This window comes from Equus asinus, chromosome 30, assembly GCF_041296235.1.
Source record: "Equus asinus isolate D_3611 breed Donkey chromosome 30, EquAss-T2T_v2, whole genome shotgun sequence".
NCBI classification, from domain to species: domain Eukaryota; kingdom Metazoa; phylum Chordata; class Mammalia; order Perissodactyla; family Equidae; genus Equus; species Equus asinus.
Window position 1 is genome coordinate 23,663,219 of NC_091819.1, and position 22,236 is coordinate 23,685,454.

Here is a 22,236-nt window from a genome sequence, read left to right on the forward strand (position 1 = left end):
GTTTTCAGTATATTTACAAAGTTGTACAATCACCACCACTATCTAATGCCAGAATATTTTCATCACCCTAAAAAGAAATCCTATACCCAGAAGCAGAAAGGCCCCACTCCCCTCTCCCACCAGCCCCTGACAACCACTAATTCACCTTCTGCTCTATGGATTTGTCTATCCTACATATTTCATAAAAATGGAATTATACAACATGTGACCTTTTGTGTCTGATTAATTTCACTTAGCATGATTTCAAGGTTCACCCATGTTGTAGCATATATCAGTACTTCATTCTTTGTGTGGTTGAATAATGTCCCATTGTATGGATATATCACATTTGTCTATCATTCATCAGTTGATGGATATTTGGATAGTTTCCACTTTTTGGCTATTATGACTAAGGCTACAATGAACACTGATGCACAAGGTTTTGTGTGTACGTATGTTTTCAATTCTCTTGAGCGTGTATCTAGGAACAGAATTGCTGGATTAAATGGTTGTTTTCTAAAGCGGTTGCACCATTTTACAATCCCACGAGCAGTGCACAAGAGTTCCAATCTCTCCACATCCTTGTCAACAACTGTTATTGCCTTTTTTATTACAGCCACCTTAGCAGGTAGGAAATGGTATCTTATTAGGGCTTTGACTTACACTTCCCTAATGACTAATGATGTTGAGCATCTTTTCATGTGTCTATTGGTCATCTATATATCTTCTTTGAAGAAATGTGTATTGAAATCATTTGTCAAATTCTTAGGTTGTTTGTGTTTTTATTGTTACACTGTAAGTGTTCTTTATGTATTTCTGGATACTAGACCCTTATCAGATATATGATTTGCAAATATTTTCTCCCATTCTGTGGATCGTCTTTTCACTTTCCTGACAGTGTTTTTTTGGAAGCACTAAAGTTTTTAATCTTGATGAAATCTAATTGATGTATTTTCTTTGGTACTTGTGGTTTTGGTGTATATTTAAGAAATTACTGCTCCACCCAAGCTCACAAAAATTTACACCTATGTTTCCTTCTAAGAGTTTCATAGTTTTAGTTCTTCAATTTAAGTCTATGACCTATTTTGAGTTAATTTTTATATATAGTGTGAGGGAGGGTCCAATTTTCTTTTGCAAAACGTGCAAGTTGATATCCAGTTGTTCTTGCACCATTTGTTGAAAAGAATATTTTTTCAATTCCCTTGAATGGTTTTGGTATCCTTGTCAAAAACTCAAGTGACCACACATATACAGTTTTATTTCTGGACTTCTAATTATATTTCATCAATCCACATGTGATCCTCACACCAGGACCACACAACCTTTATTACTATTGCTTTGCAGTAAGTTTTGAAATCAGAAGTGTGAGTTCTCCAACTTTGTTCTTCTTTTATAAAATTGTTTTGATTATTCTGAGTCCCATGAATTTCTACATAATTTTTGGAACCAGCCTGTCAATTTCTACCAAAAATGTAGCTTGGATTTTGATAAGGACTGCACTTAATCTGCAGATCAATTTGGGGAGTACTGCCATCTTAACAATATTAAATCTTCCAATCTATGAATATAAGATCTTTCCATTTGTCTAGGTCTTCTTTAATTTCTTTCAATAATATTTTGCAGTTTTTGCTTTCATTTGTAAAAAATCATTTTGCTAGGTATAGAATCATAGGTTGACAAGTTTTCGCCTTTCAGCAGTTTTAAGATGCCATTTCCATTATCTTCAACTTCCATCATTTCCACTGAAATGTGAATTGTCTTCTCATTGCTTTTTGGAAGTTACATGTCCTTTTTCCTCGGGTTGTTAGTAAAATTTTCTCTTTATCTTGGTTTTCAGAAGTTTTACTATTATGTGCCTGGAGGTATTATGTGCCTAGATGTATTTATCCTGTCATGGAGTCATAAAAATTCTTGAATCTATGTACAGATTTATGACTTTAGTTAGCTTTCAAAAGTTCTCATCCATTATTTTCTCAAATATTGTTTGTCCTATTTTCTCTTTCATCTCCTTCTAGAACTATAAATATACCCATGTTAATTTTTTCACTAATATGAATCTTAATTTATTTTTTAATTTTCCATCCATTTTTTTCTCTCCATGCTTCAGCCTAGATATTTTCTACTGACCTATTTTCCTGTGAAACCTATCAAGTTTTAATTTAAATCACTGTATGCTTCCTTTCTACACTAGGGTCAGATCATCTTATCCAATCTGGGGTTGATCTGATTAGAACTGAGTTTGGTCTTGTGAGGGCTGACCGATTTTCATTTGTCCTTACACCTAAAGGGTGTAGCCCTTCAGGGGGCCCAATTAAATACCTGGGAAATTTAACAGAGCCCTTCTCTTTACTGAGACCTGAATTCCAATTTTTGGTTTCCCTACCTGTGAGATTTCTGAAATTTCTCTTTAGCTCCTCTGCTTCCAGACAACCACCTCCAAGAGAAAGGCAGAGCTGAATGTTGGGGGTTCACCTCTCAACAGACCTATTCTAAGACTTTTAGCCCCTGGAGTCCTTACTGATTTTATAGCTTTATACCTTCAAACGGATGAATTGGTATTTTAATCAAGGTTTTTTAGTTGTTTTTAGCAGAAGATTTGGTGTGATACAGCAAGTGTGTCATAAGCAGAATCAGACGTTCCATGCAAATTATTCAGTGTGTCATATTTCTCAAAATATTCACTGGATTTTTATTGGCATTTCATACAATTTATAGACTAATTTAGGGAGAACTGACATCTTTACAAGTATGTTGTACCATATTTGAACATTATGTATCTATTTTTCAGGGCTTTTTATCATATACTATAATAGAGTTTTAAAATTTTCTCCATGTGGAACTTGTACATTATTCCTCAGGTTAAATCTTAGATACTTGATTGTTTTTATTATTATGAATGGTATCTTATACCATCATGTCTTCTGACTATTTTGAGTAGACAGGAATTCTACTGATTTTTGTAAATCTTTTATTTGAGAGATACTAAATTATTTCATTAATACATATATTTTGTCTATTGTTTCTGTGGATTTTTATACGGAGGTGATCTGTTAATACCTATGCATTTATCTCTTCCCTTCCAATCCTGTTAACTGATTTCAATTTATTTTCTTAATGCACTGCCAGGAACTCCAGGAACATGAAAAATCGAAACAGTGTTAACCACCTTTGTCTTGCTGCTGATCTTAAACGGAATGCATCTAAAGTTTTTCAATGAAAGGTTTGCTTTAGGTTTTTGGCACATACCCTTCATCAAATTAAAGACATTCTTTTTATTATAATTTTTTTAGTTTCTATAATAGGTACATATTAAACATGTTTTTTCTGACATTAAAATAATCATGTGTCATGGCCCAACAATTTTTAAAGAACCAATTTTGGGTTTTGATAATATCTACTCTCTACTTAACAGATTTCTGGCCTTATTTTTATGATTTCCTTCCTTCTTGTTTATTCTGTGGTTCTTTTTCCAACTTCCTGAATTAATATTTGGCCCATTAGTTACTGTTTTGCTATGGCTGCTGTAAGAAGGTATCGCAGACTGGGTGGCTTAAACAAAAGAAATTTAATTTCTCTCACAGTTCTGGAGACTAGAAGTCCAAGATCAAGGTGGCCGCAGGGTTGGTTCCCCCTGAGAATCATGAAGGAAGGATCTGCTCCAGGCCTCTCTCCTTGGATGGAGATGGCCATCTTCTCCCCTGTGTCTTCACATCATTTTCCCTCTGTCCATGCCTGCATCCAAATCTCTCCTTCTTGTAAGGACCAATGATATTAATTAGGGCCCACCCTAATGACTTCATTGTAACTTAGTTACCTTTATAAAGACCCTACGTCCAATAGGATCACATTCTGAGGTACTGGAGATTAATACTTCAACATATGAATTTTTTTGAGGGGTGGGAAGAGAGACACAATTCAGCCACAGATATTACCAAAGTTTCCTGATAAGTGTATTATAAGCTATAAATCTCTAAGTATCTCATAAATTTGGAAATGTAGCATTTCCATTTACATCTAATTATTTTATAACTTCCCTTATGATCTATGCTTTTAAAAGTGTACACACATATGGCTCATTTTTAGCTATCTGACTCATATTAACTTTTGATTGTATTTTATTAAGGTCAGAGATGATGGTCTGCATAATGGTGATTTTTTTCACAGAGGAGAGTTACTAACGCACTCTGTGGAACATGGTAAATTTCAAGAATGATCTGTATATGCTAGAAAACAACGTGTCTTCTCTGCTGGATGTAGAATTCTATACTTATCTATTAGATCTAGCATGATAACCATGACATTAAAATATTTTATATCTTGTCCCAGGGGCAACAGTGGTGGACATGGGTTCTAAGAACCAGGTTCTAAAACTGGACATGGCAACTGCGGGCTCAGGGTCTCCACAGCTTCAGTAAATCCAGGCTCCAGATCCCAAAGTGCGGAGGGCCCCAGCCATCCTTTGCTGCCTGACGGTGCTGCCTCCTATCCAAGCGAACTCTCTTTCACAACCCTGCAGGGGAACTGTTCAGCCGCCGTGGTGGGCACATGAGCTGAATGGGCTACTTCAGACTTCCGTGGATAGACCCACACCGCCTCAGAGAGTACAGTTTGCTAAGAAAATGGATCTGCCTAAAAAACTTTGATATCCAGGAATAATGGCCAAACTGTCTAAGCATTAAAAAGACATCATCAACAGAGTTCCTGTGTCTCTTCCTGGGCATTTGGGGCCATGAAAGCCATTTCTGACCAGGTCTGCCTTCACACCCACGAGAATGCCAACATGGAGTTGCCTTGCTGATATCCTGCTCATCTATTGTGTAGCATGGGGATGGCTGTACTGGGGCTTTCCCTCTGGAGCCTGGAATTTCCGGACCAGGAAAGGCTTGGTCTCCGGTGGTTTATGACTCCCATGTAGGCTGCAGACCCTCTTCTATCCCCCCATGTGAACACCATTTCAATGGCTCTCAGCCACCAGGTGATGGAGGTGAAGAGACACTCCCAAGTGCAGCAAGACCTGTGAGCATGGCTGTACTCCTTACTACAAAGATAACAAGCACTACAGCTACAATTTTTACAGTGTCCCTTCCTGTGCAATGATCACAGCTGATACCGCAAGAATGGCCCGGTAGAGGGAGCCTTTCCTGTGTTGGCCAACTTCCTGCCATTCAAGCCTGAAGTCCAACATGTCACCAGTGAAATGAACGGAGGCCACACTATCTGCATCCTGGGCTAGAGAGTGGAGATGCCACCCCTACTGGCTGGCTGTCAACTCCTAGAAAACTGACTAGCGTGACAACTGCTTCTTCAAATTCACTGAGAAAAAGGCCACAGTGGAATCAAATGAGAGATCATGTTTGGAATCTCATGTACTGATCAGTACTAGAAAAAAGTTTTAGCCTACTGGAGCCCAGCCAGCCAGCCCTGCATACGTTTTGTTTTGTTTTGTTTTTCATTACGGCAGGCTGGGTTACGGTGGGGATAGAGGGAAGAATACTTTCATTTTTTTTAGTACACAGAAGACTGAAGAGTTGAGACAGTGGCAAGGGTGCTGTAGGGACTGAAAGACTAGACTAGTCCAAACCTTGTGTATACTATTTGAATTGATCTTTTCCCGGTTAAACAGAGCTCTCTCACACAGAAAACAACTCCAAACTCTGGCTCCGTCTCAGCCTGCTGGGTGGACTGATCCTCACTGCTGACAGGCAGCGAGCCCTAATGTCCTAATAAGGACATTCACATAGACTAGTTCTACACAGGCCTGCTGCTACAACCAGCCTCCAAACCCTGCCCTACCAGAACATCTGCAGAGAGCAAAACTAAGTGAGACCCTGAAGGGTTTGACTTCAGGTTTTCCAAAAGAATGAAAAATGGAACACCTAACAAGGATTTAAAATTCTCACATATATTCAGTTCCTCTTAACAGGTGGTTATTTTCTAGATTTGGAAAAAGTTAAGAAGAGAAATGATAGATAGCCCTTTAAATGAAGAAAGCCACTTTTTCCTGGGGTCCCTAAATCTGTTGAACCTTTCAGTGTTGCATACCCTCTCTGTTCTTTTCTGTAGCATGATTTTTTTTTTAACATAAACTTTATTTGCAATGAACCTGGACTGACCATGTAAATGAATAATTCTAACATGGGCTAGAATTGCTGTGCTCGTTGCAGTGTTTAAACCCCAACAGAATAGCTTAAAACAAAACTAGGGGGTCTCTACTAGATACAGCTTTGACTGACCGCTAATCCCTTGGTGAAACCAGTTTGAGAGAAACCAGTTTTTACAGTTTTTAAAAATTGCTGCTTGGGGCTGGCCCCATGGCCGAGTGGTTGAGTTTGCACGCTCCACTGCGGCAGCCCAGGGTTTCGCTGGTTCGGATCCTGGGCGCGGACATGGCACCGCTCATCAGTCCATGCTGAGGTGGCGTCCCACATGCCACAACTAGAGGGACCCACAGCTAAAAACACACAACTATGTACCGGGGGGCTTTGGGAGAAAAAGGAAAAATAAAATCTTTAAAAAAAAAAAATCACTGCTTTATGCTACCAAATATTTTAATACAGAATGGGATAACTATGCTATTAAAAAGTTCCATCTTCAAAAAATAAACACTTCAAAGTCTTGATTTTTTTATCTGCTTAACTTGCCAATTTCTCAGAAGGGAGAGTTAAACACTCTATCTTAAACTGTTGAAAGTTCTTGTATTCCCCTATGCAAATTTGATCACTTGTTACTTTATATATTTTAAAGCTAACTTGTTAGATAAACATATATTCCACGATTATAACAATTACTTTACAACATTTAAAACTGATTATAACATATGAAAATAAAACAAATGTAGAGTTAAAGACAATTATAAAGTGAACAACATACAGCTAAAACTGAGATCAAGAAATAGAAGATTGCAGCCACCCGGAAATCCCCTATGTGTCCCCACCTGACCACAACTTCCACCTTCCCACCAGAGATGACCATTACACTGACTTAGTGACAAAAATCAAATGATATGCATTCTTTCTTGTGTTGCCCCCTTCACTCAACATACTGTCAGGTTTTAAAAACAAAGTTATTCTAGCCTCATAAAATGAGTTACACAGTGGTCCCTCTTTTTCTATTACCTGGGGAAATTTAAATTTAGAATTACTTCTTCCTTAAATGATTCACAGAACTTGCAGATTAATTCATCTCAACCTGGAAGAATTTTTTTAATGATTTTTAAAATACATAATACATTTACAAGCTTAAAAAATAAAAACAAAAATACAAAGGTTCCCGCTTAGAAGTGTCAGCCTGACTCCTGTCCACATGTACCCCACCCCTCCCACCCTGTAAAACATTACTTTATGAAAATACAACTATGAGTCATAATATTTCTACCTCTTTTTAACAAAAGACAGCATACTATACGTATTATCCTGCATCTTATTTTATTCACTCTACAATATATCCTGGAGATCTCTTCACAGTGGTTCAGTCAACTTTTCTTTATTGCAGGTGCACAGCATTGCGTTGTGTGGATATACCATAATTTGTTCAATCTGTTGTTGGATATTTGTGTTGCATTTGTCTTATTTTTTACACTTGAATATTTTATCCATTTGTAGTTTGTCCTGATATATGGTCTGAATTTTAAGTGGATCCACAAATGGGCTTTTCCAATTGGCTATCCAGTCATCTCAAGACCATTTATTTATTTATTTATTTTTTAAAGATTTCATTTTTTCCCCTTTCTCCCCAAAGCCCCCTGGTACATAGTTGTACATTCTTCGATGTGGGTCCTTCTAGCTGTGGCATGTGGGATGCTGCCTCAGCGTGGTCTGATGAGCAGTGCCATGTCCGCGCCCAGGATTCGAACCAACGAAACACTGGGCCGCCTGCAGCGGAGCGCGCGAACTTAACCGCTCGGCCACGGGGCCAGCCCCTCAAGACCATTTATTAAAAATTCTATCTCTTCTACATGAATTGAAGATGCTGCCTTTAGCAAATATTAAATTCCTATGTGTATTCAAGCCTATTTCTGGATTTCTTATTCATGTGCTATTTCTTGAGGCTTTATAACATGTTTTAATATATAGTGGGTCTGTTATTGCTTCACTTTTTAAAAGTTTTTCTGATGATTCTTAATTATTTTTCCATATAAACTTTAGAATCAGTCTGTCTAACAATTAGCATATGTACTGGAATTCTTTAATCTATTAATTAATTTAGAAAGAATTAACACTTTCATGATGTGGCAATTGTAAATGTGTTTTTATCTTCCATTATCCTCCAATTGTGGCTGTTTATACATACAAAAGTTTACTATTGAATGTGTAGTATTCAACACTACAATAACCCAGTTATTATCTTGGGTTTTTGGTATATATGTAATAATATCATACTTCCAAACTGAAGCTCTAACTCTTCCTTTCCAATTCTTATATCCAACTAACACAGACGTTAATTTAGACAAAATTACGTATGTCTCTGAGTCATTCCAATTCACTTTTGTTTGACTATAATTCTCAGCAATTTATTTGCTATCACCCTCTAGCTTACGCACTGGCGGAAAGAATGAAGACAACAAAGTTGTCAGCACAAAGAAAATTGACACTGATGTTTCTGTGATGAATAAGAATGTTGAGACACTTCTCAAAAGATGCTAAATTCTTGGGATGGGAAAATAAGATCCCCATTAAAGAGCAACCACTCAGAAAATAATGCAAAGATCTCTGACAAAAGAGTCAATAGAGAAATCAAAAGATAACATTAAAATAATATTCAAATAACTCAAAACAAGGCAGGAAGAAAGGAAGAGAAGAACAATGAGGCAAACACAAAACAAACAATAAATGACATACCTAAATCTACTATATTTATATTACTTATAAATGGTCTAAAACAGGCTTCAGCAAACTACGAGCTAAGGTCAAATACGGCCCAACACTTGTTTTATAAATAAAGTTTTATTTGAACACAGCCAAATCCATTCATTTACAAATTGTCTAGGGCTACTTTCACACTACAATAACAGAATAGAGTAGTTGCACACAAATCATATGGACTGCTAAATCTAAAATATTTACTCTCTGGCACTTTACACAAAAAGTTTCTTGACCCATGGTCTAAACAGTCCAATTAAAGTGCAGAGATTATCAGAATGTATAAAAAATGCAAAACCTAACTGTATGCCATCCACAAGAGATTCACTTTAAATACAAATGCAAAAGGAAAAAGGTTCAACCCATAAGAAAGCTGCCTATATTAACATGAGACAAATTAGACTACAAGACAAGGAATATTACCTTACACAAAAGGAAGCATTCCATAATGATACAGGCGTTGATGAATCAGGAAACAAAAAAATTGAAAAAGCATATGCCCCTACTAAGAGCTTCAAAATGCATGAAATAAACAGTGACAGAATTACAGGAGGAGGAATAGGTATACTCACAATTATATTTGAAAACTTTAATACCGCTCTCTCAAAAGAACTAAACAACACTCAGCAAACAAGAGAAAATCATGACAGCACCAACCATCTTGACCTGACATTTACAAAAGACTACAAGCAATAAATGTAGAATAAAAATGATTTTCAAGTGCACATGGAGTATTCATAAAGACAGATCATACTCTGACCATAAAACAAATTCCAATAAACCTTAAGAGTAACGAAAAAGCAGAGTATGATGTCTGATCACGACAAAGATAAATTAGAAGTCAGTAACACTAAACTGACTCACACAGCCCAGAAATTATTAAAAGTAAATGATACACTTAATAACTCATCAATCAAAGAAGATATGAAAGAGGAAGTTAAATAGTATTTTGACATGAATGATAATGAATATATAACATCGAAATCTGTGGGATGCAACTAATCCTATGCAGAGGGAAATTTATAGCTTTAGTGCTTAAGTTGGAATGAATCAAAGATTTAAGTTTCCACTTTGAGAAGGTAGAAAAACATGAGCAAATTAAATCAAAAGAAAGTAGAAGGAAGGAAATACAGATTAAAAAACCTTTTAACTTTAAAAAAAAATGTTAAAGCTAAAAATAGGCAAAAATAGACAATTCACAAACCCAAAGTAGCTTTCTTTAATAACTAATAACAGTAGAAAACCTCTAACATGATTGATCAAGAATAAGAGGAATAAAATATAAATCATAAATATCAGCAATGGAAGAGGGAATATCACCTCATATTCCACAGACATCAAAAAAATAATTAAAAAGATAGTAAACTTTATATACTACATTTGAAAACAAATGAAATAGACAAATTCTATGAAAAACATACTGAACTGAACTTACTGAAACTGACACAGATGAAATAGAAAATCTAAATAACTATCAAGAAATTAAATTATTAGGATTAAATTCCCCACAAAGAAAAATCTAAATCCAGATGGTTTCACTGATAACTCTATCAAACATTAAGGAAAAAAATACCAAACATACACAAAATTTTTCAAAAAAACCGAAAAGTCACAAGCACGTCCCAATTTATTTTCTAATGGCAGCATAATCCTAAAGTCAAAATTTGACAGAGGCATTATTAAAAAACCTTATAGGTCAACATTCCCCATGAATATAGATATTAAAATAGTTAAGAAAATATTAAGAAACTGAATCAAAAGGATAGTAAGCCATGACAAAATGGAGTTTACCCCAGACATAAGTTTAATATTTGAAAAATCAATCATACAATGCCAAAAGCATAATTCATGAAAAAAATAACTGATAAGCTGGGCTCCACTGAAATTAAAAACTTCTGCTCTGTGAAAGACACTGTCAAGAGAATGAGAAGACAAGCCTGGGAGAAAATACTTGCAAAAGACATCTGATAAAGGACTGTTATCAAAAATATAGAAAGAACTCTTAAAACACAAGTAAGAGATGGAGAGGAGGTGGAGCAAAATGGCTGGGTGAGCTGACCTGGGACTCTCTCCCCTCCAAAGTACAACAAAGGACTGAAAAAAAGACCCTGAATTTCAGCTAATGAACCTAATGCCAGGACTAAGAGACCTACAGTATCAAAAGACAGAGGACAGAGCCCCTGTTGCCCACCTTGGAGGAGCTGGAATGGGGTAGGAGAGAACATCACTCCCTGCCCTAGAAACCAGGATTGCCACGTGGGTCCGGAAAGGAGCGGCGGAGGGGCCACGCAACCAGAGGATCGTCTAGGACTCCCGCCGCCCGTACAGTGGAAACCCGCTGAGGGGGGAAAGCTTCCGTGTGTGGGGACCCCATAAACCCAGGGCCCCGGGAGACCAGAGAACAGAACTGATCGAATCCAGATCCGTGCACCAGAGAAACCGCCCCCTGCCCCCGCCCTGGCAAAGCACACTGGGCGCCGCCATCTTGCCCGAAGGCGGAGAGCTCACAACGCGCAGCACTCGACCCCCATCTAGTGGCGACAGGCTGTAAGAGCAACCGAATTCTACCACCATGCGAAAAAAACCACTCCTCTACAATCCAGCAATTTATAAAAGCCCCAGACCAGAAGGAAAACAATAAAAACACAGAATTAAGTCCTGAGGACTTGGAATTAGGTAAACTAAATGAAAATGAGTTCAGAGCAGCTATAATCAAAAAACTCAATGAGGTAGAGAGAAAGATAGAGAAACAAGCCGAGTTCTGGAGTTACTTCACAAAAGAGATTGAAATTATAAAGAAGAATCAAACAGAATTGCTAGAGATGAAAAACACAATGGACCAGATAAAACAGAATACGGATTCCCTGAATGCCCGGGTAGACTCCACAGAGGAGCAAATTAGCATAATCGAAGATAGACAGGCTGAATGGCTCCAGACAGAGGAAGAAAGAGAACTAAGGATTAAAAGGAATGCGGAAAGTATTAGAGAGAGAGCAGATTCAATGAGGAGAAAGAATTTAAGGCTCATAGGAATTCCCAAGAACGTAGAAAAGGAAAATGGAGCAGAAAGTGTGCTTAATGAAATTATAGAAGAGAACTTCCCAAATCTAGGGATTGGGGGAGAAATGTGTGTAGAGGAAGATTTCAGATCTCCTAGATTTGTCAATGTAAAAAGACCTACTGCAAGGCATATAGTAGTACAAATGGCAAAAATGAATGACAAAGAAAGAATACTCAGGGCTGCAAGACAAAAGAGAATTACCTACAAAGGAGCTCCTGTCAGACTTTCAGCAGATTTCTCTGCAGAAACTTTACAAGCTAGGAGAGAATGGAGTGACATATTCAAAGCTTTAAAAGATAAAAATCTTCAGCCAAGAATACTCTATCCAGCAAGAATATCCTTCAGATATGAGGGAGAAATTAAATCTTTTCCAGACAAACAAAAGTTAAAGGAATTTGTAACCAAAAGTCCTCCACTACAAGAAATCCTCAAGAAGGCTTTCATACCTGAAAAAAGAAAAAAAGGGAGAAAAGGGTCACAAACCACAGATAGGGAGACAGATAAATAGAAGCAGAATAGGATAGCAAATATTCAACTATAGCATTAGGATAAAGGGAAGGAAACTACCAAAGCAAAGATGATCTTATCACTCTAACTACAAACTCATAACTCAAGTTGGAACAAGAAGTGAAAATAATAATTTAGGAGGGGAAGAGCAAAGGGACTAAATTAGTCTAGGCCAAGTAAGTAAGAGACCACCAGAGAATAGACTATATTATACACGAGATTCTAAATACAAACTTCAGGGTAGACACTAAACTAAACAACAGAACAGAGCCACAAAACATAAATAAGCAAAAATCTAAGAAACCCAGCATAAGAAATTGCAGTATCAAATGGGGAGGATAAAGCACACAGGAAGAGAAAAGCAGGAAAGCCAGATAATGAGCAACAGATTGACAGCTTTAAGTCCACATGCATCAATAATCACTCTCAAAGTAAACGGACTGAACTCTCCAATAAAAAGACACAGAGTGGCTAAATGGATTAAAGAACAAGATCCAACAATTTGTTGCCTCCAGGAAACACACCTCAGCCCCAAGGACAAACACAGGCTCAGAGTGAACGGGTGGAGGACAATACTCCCAGCTAATAGCAAGGAAAAAAAGGCAGGTGTTGCAATTCTTATATCACACAAAGTGGATTTCAAAATAAGACAGGTAAAGAGAGACACACAGGGACAATATATAATGATCAAAGGGACACTTCATCAAGAAGAAATAACGCTTATAAATATCTATGCACTCAACATAGGAGCACCAAGGTTCATAAAGCAACTATTAACAGACCTAAAGGAAGATGTTAAAAACAACACAATAATAGTAGGGGACCTCAACACCCCACTCACATCAATGGACAGATCATCCAGACAGAAAATCAACAAAGAAATAGTGGAGCTAACCAAAAAACTAAAACAATTGGACTTAATAGACATACATAGATCACTTCATCCTAAAAAAGCAGAGTACACATTCTTCTCAAGTGCACATGGAACATTCTCAAGGATAGACCATATGTTGGGAAACAAGGCAAGCCTCTACAAATTTAAAAAAATTGAAATAATAACAAGCATCTTCTCAGATCATAGTGCTATAAGGCTAGAAATGAATTACAAGAAAAAAGCTGAGAAAGGCACAAAGATGTGGAGACTAAACAATATGCTACTGAACAAGCAATGGATCACTGAAGAAATTAAAGAAGAAAGTAAAAAGTACCTGGAAACTAATGAAAATGATAACACGCCATACCAACTCATATGGGATACAGCAAAAGCTGTATTAAGAGGAAAACTCATCTCAATACAGGCACATCTTAACAAACAAGAAAAATCCCAAATAAGCAATCTTAAAGTACACCTAACTGAAGTCTAGAGAAAGAAGAACAAATGAAGCCCAAAGTCAGCAGAAGGAGAGAAATAATAAAAACCAGAGCAGAAATAAATACTATTCAAATGAAAAAGGTGGTAGAAAGGATCAATGAAGCAAAGAGCTGGTTCTTTGAGAAGATAAATAAAATTGACAAACCCCTAGCCAGACTTACAAAGAAAAAAAGGGAGAAAGCTCAAATAAACAAAATCAGAAATGAAAGAGGAGAAATAACAACAGACTCTGCAGAAATACAAGGGATTATAAGAGAAAACTACGAAAAACTCTATGCTAACAGAATGGATAACCTAGAGGAAATGGATAAATTCTTGGACTCCTACAATCTCCCAAAGCTCACTCAAGAAGAAGCAGACAATTTGAACAGACCAATCACAAGGAAATAGATTGAAACAGCAATCAAAAACATCCCAAAGAATAAAACCCCAGGACCAGATGGCTTCCCTGGGGAATTCTACCAAACTTTCAGAGAGGATTTAATACCTATCCTTTACAAGCTACTTCAAAAAATTAGGGAGGATGGAACACTTCCTAACACATTCAATGAGGCCAACATCACGCTGATACCAAAGCCTGACAAGGACACTATGAAAAAAAGAGAACTACAGGGCAATATCACTGATGAACATAGATGCAAAAATTCTAAACAAAATTTTGGCCACCAGAATTCAGCAATTCATGAAAAGAATCATACATCAGGATCAGGTGGGATTCATACCAGGGACACAGGGAACATCCGCAAATCAATCAACGTGATACACCACATCAACAACTGAGGAGTAAAAACCACATGATCATCTCAATAGATGCAGGGAAAGCATTTAACAAGCTCCAACAGCCATTTATGATAAAAACTCTGACAAAATGGGCATAGAAGGGAACTACCTCAACATAATAAAGGCCATAATAGGACAAACCCATAGCCAACATCATACTCAATGGGCAAAAACTGAAAGCCATCCCCCTGAAAACAGGAACGAGACAAGGATGCCCTCTATCACCACTCCTATTTAACATAGTACTGGAGGTCCTGGCCAGAGCAATCAGGTAAGAAAAAGGAATAAAAGGAATCCAAATAGGGAGGGAATAAGTGAAACTCTTGCTGTTTGCAGACGACATGATCTTATATATAGAAAATCCCAAAGAATCCATTGGAAAACTCTTAGAAGTAATCAACAACTACAGCAAAGTTGCAGGGTATAAAATCAATTTGCATAAATCAGTGGCATTTCTATATTCCAGTAACAAACTAACAGAAAAAGAACTCAAGAACACAATACCATTCACAATCGCAACAAAAAGAATAAAATACCTCAGGGTAAATTTAACTAAGGAAGTGAAGGACCTATATAATGAAAATTACAAGGCCTTTCTGAGAGAATTGGATGACGACATAAGGAGATGGAAAGACATTCCATGTACATGGATTGGAAGAATAAACATAGTTAAAATGTCCGTTCTACCTAAAGCAATCTACAGATTCAACGCTATCCCAATCAGAATCCCAATGACATTCTTTACAGAATTAGAACAAAGAATCCTAAAATTTATATGGGGCAACAAAAGACCCCGAATTGCTAAAGCAATCCTGAGAAAAAAGAACAAAACGGGAGGCATCACAATCCCTGACTTCAAAACTTACTACAAAGCTACAGTAATCAAAACAGCACGGTACTGGTACAAAAACAGGTGCACAGATCAATGGAACAGAATTGAAAGCCCAGAAATAAGACCACACATCTATGGACAGCTTATCTTTGACAAAGGAGCTGAGGACATACAACGGAGAAAAGAAAGTATTTTCAACAAATGGTGCTGGGAAAACTGAAAAGCCATATGTAAAAGAATGAAAATTGACCATTCTTTTTCACCATTCACCAAAATAAACTCAAAATGGATCAAAGGCCTAAAGGTGAGACCTGAAACTATAAGGCTTCTGGAAGAAAACGTAGGCAGTATGCTTTTTGACATCAGTATTAAAAGGACCTTTTCAAACACCATGTCTTCTCAGAGAAGGGAAACAACAGAAAGAATAAGCAAATGGGACTTCATCAGACTAAAGAGCTTCTTCAAGGCAAATGAAAACAGGATTGAAACAAAAAAACAACCCACTAACTGGGAAAAAATATTTGCAAGTCATATATCTGACAAAGGCTTAATATCCATAATATATAAAGAACTCTTACAACTCAACAACAAAAAATCAAACAACCTGATCAAAAAATGGGCTGGAGACATGAACAGACATTTCTCCAAAGCAGATATACGGATAGCTGATAGGCACATGAAAAGATGCTCATCATCGCTGATCATCAGGGAAATGCAAATCAAAACTACACTAAGATATCACCTTACACCCATTAGAATGACAAAAATATCTAAATCTAATAGTAACAAATGTTGGAGAGGTTGTGGAGAGAATGGAACCCTCATACACTGCTGGTGGGAATACAAACTGGTGCAGCCACTATGGAAAACAGTATGGAGATTCCTCAAAAAATTAAAAATAGAACTACGATACGATCCAGCCATGCCACTACTCGGTATTTATCCAAAGAGCTTGAAGTCAGCAATTCCAAAAGTCCTATGCACCCCAATGTTCATTGCAGCATTATTTACAATAGCCAAGACATGGAAGCAACCTAAGTGCCCATCAACCGATGATTGGATAAAGAAGTTGTGGTACATATATACAATGGAATACTACTCAGCTGCAAAACAGAACAAAATCATGCCATTTGCAACATGGATGGACCTTGAGGGAATTATGTTAAGTGAAATAAGCCAGTTAGAGAAGGATAATCTGTGTATGACTCCACTCATATGAGGAATTTAAAAATGTGGACAAAGAGAACAGATTAGTGGCTACCAGGGGAAAGGTGGGGTGGGGGGTGGGCACAAAGGGTGAAATGGTGCACCTACAACATGAATGACAAACATTAATGTACAACTGAAATCACACAAGATTGTAACCTATCATTAACTCAATAAAAAAAACAACAAGTAAGAAAACAAACGCTCATTAAAAAATGGGCCAAAGATCTTAACAGATACCTCATCAAAGAAGATATACAGGTGGTAAATGAGCACATGAAAAGATGCTCAACATCATCTATCATTCGGGAATTGCAAGTTAAAAGAACCATGAGATACCACTACTTATTAGAATGGCCAAAATTCAAAATACCTACAACTCCAAATGCTGATAAGGACATGGAGCAATAAGAACTCTCATTCATTGCTGGTGGGAGTACAAAATGGTACAGTCACTTTGGAAGACACTTTGGCAGTTTCTCACAAAACTTAAACAGTACTCTTAGTGTAGGATCCAGCAATCATGCTCCTTGGTATGTATTCAAATGAATTGAAAATTTATGTCCACACAACAATCTGCATACAGATGTTTATAGTAGCCTTATTCATAATTGCCAAAACTTGGAAGCAATCAAGATGTCCTTCAGTACGTAAAAGGATAAATAAACAGTGGCACATTCAGACAATGGAATACTATTCAGCACTCGAAAGAAACACCTATCAAGACATGAAAAGACGTGAAGGAAACGTAAAGGCATATTACTACATGGAAGACACCAATCTGAAAAGACAATACATCCTGTATGATTCCAACTATATGATATTCTGAAAAGGCAAAACTACGGAGACTGAAAAGATCAGTGGTAGTGAGAGGTTGGGAAGAGAGAGGGATGAAGAGGCAGAACACAGGATTTTTAAGGCAGTGAAACTATTATGTATGATACTATAATGGTGGATATGTGTCATTATATATTTGTCCAAATCCACACAATGTACAACACCAAGAGTGAACCCTAATGTAACCACAGACTTTGGGTGATAATGAGACATCTGGATTCATGGATTGAACAAATGCATCACTGTGGTGGGGTATGTCGATAGCAGGAGAAGCTGCCCACGTGCACAGGTGGGGAGTATATGGGAACTCTCTGTATTTTCCACTTAATTTTGCTATGAACCTAAAACTGCTCTAAAAAATAAATCTATTTAAAAAAAGTCGACCAAAGTAACCTACCATATTAACAAAATAAAAGAGCAAATCTACACAATTACTTCAACAGATGCAGAAAAAGCCTATGACAAAATTTCATACCCATTAATAATTCAATTTTAAAAACTCTCAGCAAACTAGTAATAGTAAAATCAAGGCACCTACTAAAACACCTACGATTAACATCATACTTAATAGTGAAACAATGAATCCTTTCACCGTAAGTTTAGGAATAACATAAGGATGTCTACCTCATGACACCTATTCAACACTGTACTAGAGGTCCAAACTACTGCAATATAAGTCAAGATAAAGAAATGGAAGGTATAGGGGCCAGCCCAGTGGTGTAGTGGTTAAGTTTGCATGCTCCACTTTGGTGGCCTGGGGTTCACAGGTTTGGATCCGGGGCATGGACCTACACAATGCTCATAAAGCCATGCTGTGGCAGTGTCCCACATACAAAATAGAGGAAGACTGGCATAGATGTTAGCTCAGCAACAATCTTCCTCAAGCAAAAAGAGGAAGATTGGCAACAGATATTAGCTCAGGGCCAATCTTCCTCACCCCCCCCCAAAAAAAGAAAAGAAATAGAAGGTATAAAGTCTGGAAAATGAAAAGGAAACTGTTCCTATTCTCAGACAATATGACTGCTTACATAGAAAAACTAAGAAAGTAACCAAAACAACTATAAACTATTTTTAAAATAATAAATGAATTTAGGAAATAAAAAATACAAAAATCAATGGTGTATCTACATATTAGCAGCATACTACTTGCCTATAAAAAAACTTTAATATCATTTACCATAGCATCAAAAGACAAAAAATACTCAGGAACAAATTGAACAAATAAATATTTAACAAAATATGAACAAGACTTGTACACTACAATTACAAAACACTCAAGAAAAATTAAAATAGATCTTAAAAAACAAAGAGAAATACCTTGTTCACGGACTAACGAGTAGATTCAACATTGTTAAGATGTCAAGCCTCCCAAAATTGATCTATAAATTGAATGTAAACTCAATTTCAATAGCAGTAGGCTTTTAAGGAAACTGACATGCTGATTCTGAAATTTATCCAATAATGCAAAAGTCCTAGAAGACTAAAATAATTTTGAAAAAGAACAATGTAAGAGGACTTACACTCAGACTTCACTACATAGTCTCAACTTTATAGGATAAAGGTACAGAAATCTAGTATGACATTGGCATACAGATAGACAAAGACATCAATGAAAGACAATAGAAAGAGCAGCAATAAATCCAAACTTATGTGGTCAACTGATTTTTTTTTACAAAGATGCTGAAATAATTCAAGAGGAAAACAGCCTTTTCAGCAAATGGTGCTGAAACAACTGGATATCCACACACAAAAAAGTGGACCTCAATCCCTAGCTCACATTCTGCATGTATTAATTAGGAACGGATCACCAACCTAAACATAAGAGCTAAAACTATAAAGTTTTTAGAAAAAAACATAGGTGAATATCTTTGAGACTTGGATATAAACAAGGATTTCTTAGAAAGAACACAGAAAATAATAACCATAAGAGAAAAAAATTGATAAAATTATACCATCAAAACTTAAAACTTCTGCTTCTCAAAAGACATTTTTGAGAAAATTAACAAGCATGCAGACTGTGAGAAAATATTGACAAAACATATATCTGACAAAGGAAATTTAAAAATATAAAATATAAAGAACTCCCACCACTCAATGATAAAAACACAAATATCCCAATTTTTTTAAATAAGCAAAATATCTGAACACATACTTCACAAAGGAAGATATAAGAATGGTGAATAAGCACACAAAAACTTATCATTATGTTGATATGTAACCCAAATCCAATTAATGCAATTTAACACCATGAGATACTATTATACACCCAGTAGAATGGCTAAAATTGAAAAGACTAACAAAAAGTTTTGGTGAGAACACGGAACTAGTAGGAATTCCAACCCCACTGGAAAAAGTGTGTCAGTTTCTTTTAAATTTAAACATGTACCTACCATTTAAAATAGCAGTTCTACTCCTAGATATGTATCCAAGGAAAACAAAAACAGATTTCCATAAAAACTTGTATAAAAATATTTGTATCAGCTTCACTCCTAATAGCCAAAAGACTACAAACAACCCTAATGTTCATCAACAGAAGAAGGATAAATTGTGGTATATTAGTAAAATAGTATACTACTCAGCAATAAAAAAGTATTAATACATTTGATCACAAGGATGGATTTCACAAACATTATTCTGCGCAAAAGAAGCTGGACACAAAAGAATACATATAGTATGATTCTACTTATATGAAATTTTCAGACAGCCAAAACTACTCCACAGTTAAAATTGAGAACAGTGGTTGCCATTGATGAAAGTTATGAAGAACCAACAGGGAGGGGAAATTCCCAGGGTGATGAAAACGTCCTCTATTTCGAGAAGGGTGAATCCATTTGTCAAAACTCATGGAACTGTACATATACAATTAGCATATTTCTACATATATAAAATTTACCTCAAAAGATGTAAACAAACAACAACAACAAAAATTGAAGTTCTAGTCTAGATGGCTTCACTACTGAATTCTTCCAGACATTTAAAGAAATAATACCAATCCTACATAAACTCTTTCAGAAAATTGAGACAGCAGGAACTTCTCAAATTGTCTTCTGAGCTAAGCATATCATTCCAAAATATAAGACAATTATAAGGTAGATAAATTAAAGGCCAATCTTTCTCAAGCAGATAAACAAAAAAATGCTAAACAAAATATCAGCAAATCAAACAACTATACATTAAAAAGATATATCAAGAATAATTAGATTTACGTAGTAATGCAATATTGGTATATTTAAAAATTAATCAATTCCCACATTAACCAAATATAGAAGTTAAATCATATCATCAAAATAGATAAAGAAAAAGCTTTTGATAAAGTTAACTCCTATGTATGATAAAAACTCTCAAAAGACTAGAAGAAAAACTTCCTTAACTTAAAAAAGAATAACAATTTAAAAAAACAAAAAAGCTGTGGCAAACTTCATACTCAGCAGTAAAATACTGAACACATCCTCCTGAAATCACAAACCAGACAAAAATTCCACTTCAGTACTTAAATGCAAGACTTTATGGAAGATTCTCTCTATTGCAACAATACAGGAAAAAAGAAATAAAAGGCATAAAGACTGGAAAGAAAGAAAAAAGCTGTCATTATTTGATTGGGTACATGAAAAACTCAAAAAAATTAATATAATGTTATAAATCAATATTACCTCAATAAAAAAATTATATATATACTATAAGTAATGTTAATATATCAAGGTCCTTAAATACAAGATCAACATACAAAAATCAACTATTTCTATTCTAGCAACAAAATTAGAAAATAGAATTCTAAAAATATCATTTATAAGCTCAACAACAAACGTCAAAGACCCATAACTAATGAAAGATGAACAAGACTTCTACCTTGAAAACTATTAAAAAATTAATAAAAGTAGGGCCCACCCAGTGGCATAGTGGTTAAGTTCGTGCACTCCACTTCAGTGGCCTGGGTTTCGCTGGTTCAAATCTCAGGCGTGGACCTAGCACTGCTCATCAAGCCACACTGTGGTGGCATCCCACATAAAACAGGAAGATTGGCACAGATGTTAGCTCAGTGACAATCTTCCTCAAGCAAAGAGAGGAAGATCAGCAACATATGTTAGCTCAGGCCCAATCTTCCTCTCACACACACAAAATCTAATAATAAAAATAAGAGTAAGACATATAGGGTCACCTGATTTACAACAAAAGTTCCTTTGCAATCAGGTGTTGTAAAGGCAGTCTTTATAATAAATGATGCTAAGAAATCCACAAAGAATAAAATGAACCTTGGCCTGTACCTCATAAAACACAAAATAATCAATACCAGATAGATCACAGACCTAAATGTAAAAGCTTTTTTTAAAGATTATAGAAGTTAACATAGGAAATATCTTCATGACCTTGGGGTTAGAAAAAATTTCTTTAAAGGAACACAAAAAGTACTAGTGATAAAGAAAAGTTTAATTAATTAGACTTCACTAAAACTAAGAACTTCTCTTCAATAAAAGAACTACACAGAGTGCAAAAAACCAAGCTACAGAAAGGAAGAGATATTTAATACACACAGACACACGTTTCTTCAACAAACAAATTGTATTGAGAATATACCAATAAGTTAGACAAACTACCCACCCACTCTCATTCCCCCAACCCCAAAATGTTTACTTCATGAAAAAGGATATTCAAGTTACGAGAAGTGATATAAAAAGGAGCTCAACTTTAAGAGTTACCAGGAAACGTAAAATGAAATCACAATTCAATACCACTATTCATCCTCCAAAAAAATGGTGAAAGTTTTAAAAAAATGAGCCAAGTGTTGGTGGGGTCGTGAAGCAACTGG

At 36.1% G+C, this 22,236-nt stretch overlaps 1 protein-coding gene and 1 pseudogene across 13 annotated transcripts in view; one reads left to right on the plus strand and one right to left on the minus strand.

Annotated features, from left to right (window-relative positions):
* Positions 1 to 22,236, minus strand: part of CDC42BPA (CDC42 binding protein kinase alpha) — a 321,871-nt gene that overhangs the window by 232,154 nt on the left and 67,481 nt on the right. The gene's annotated exons all lie outside the window — the stretch shown is intronic.
* LOC139042557 (cathepsin B-like) lies at positions 157 to 7,266 on the plus strand (annotated as a pseudogene).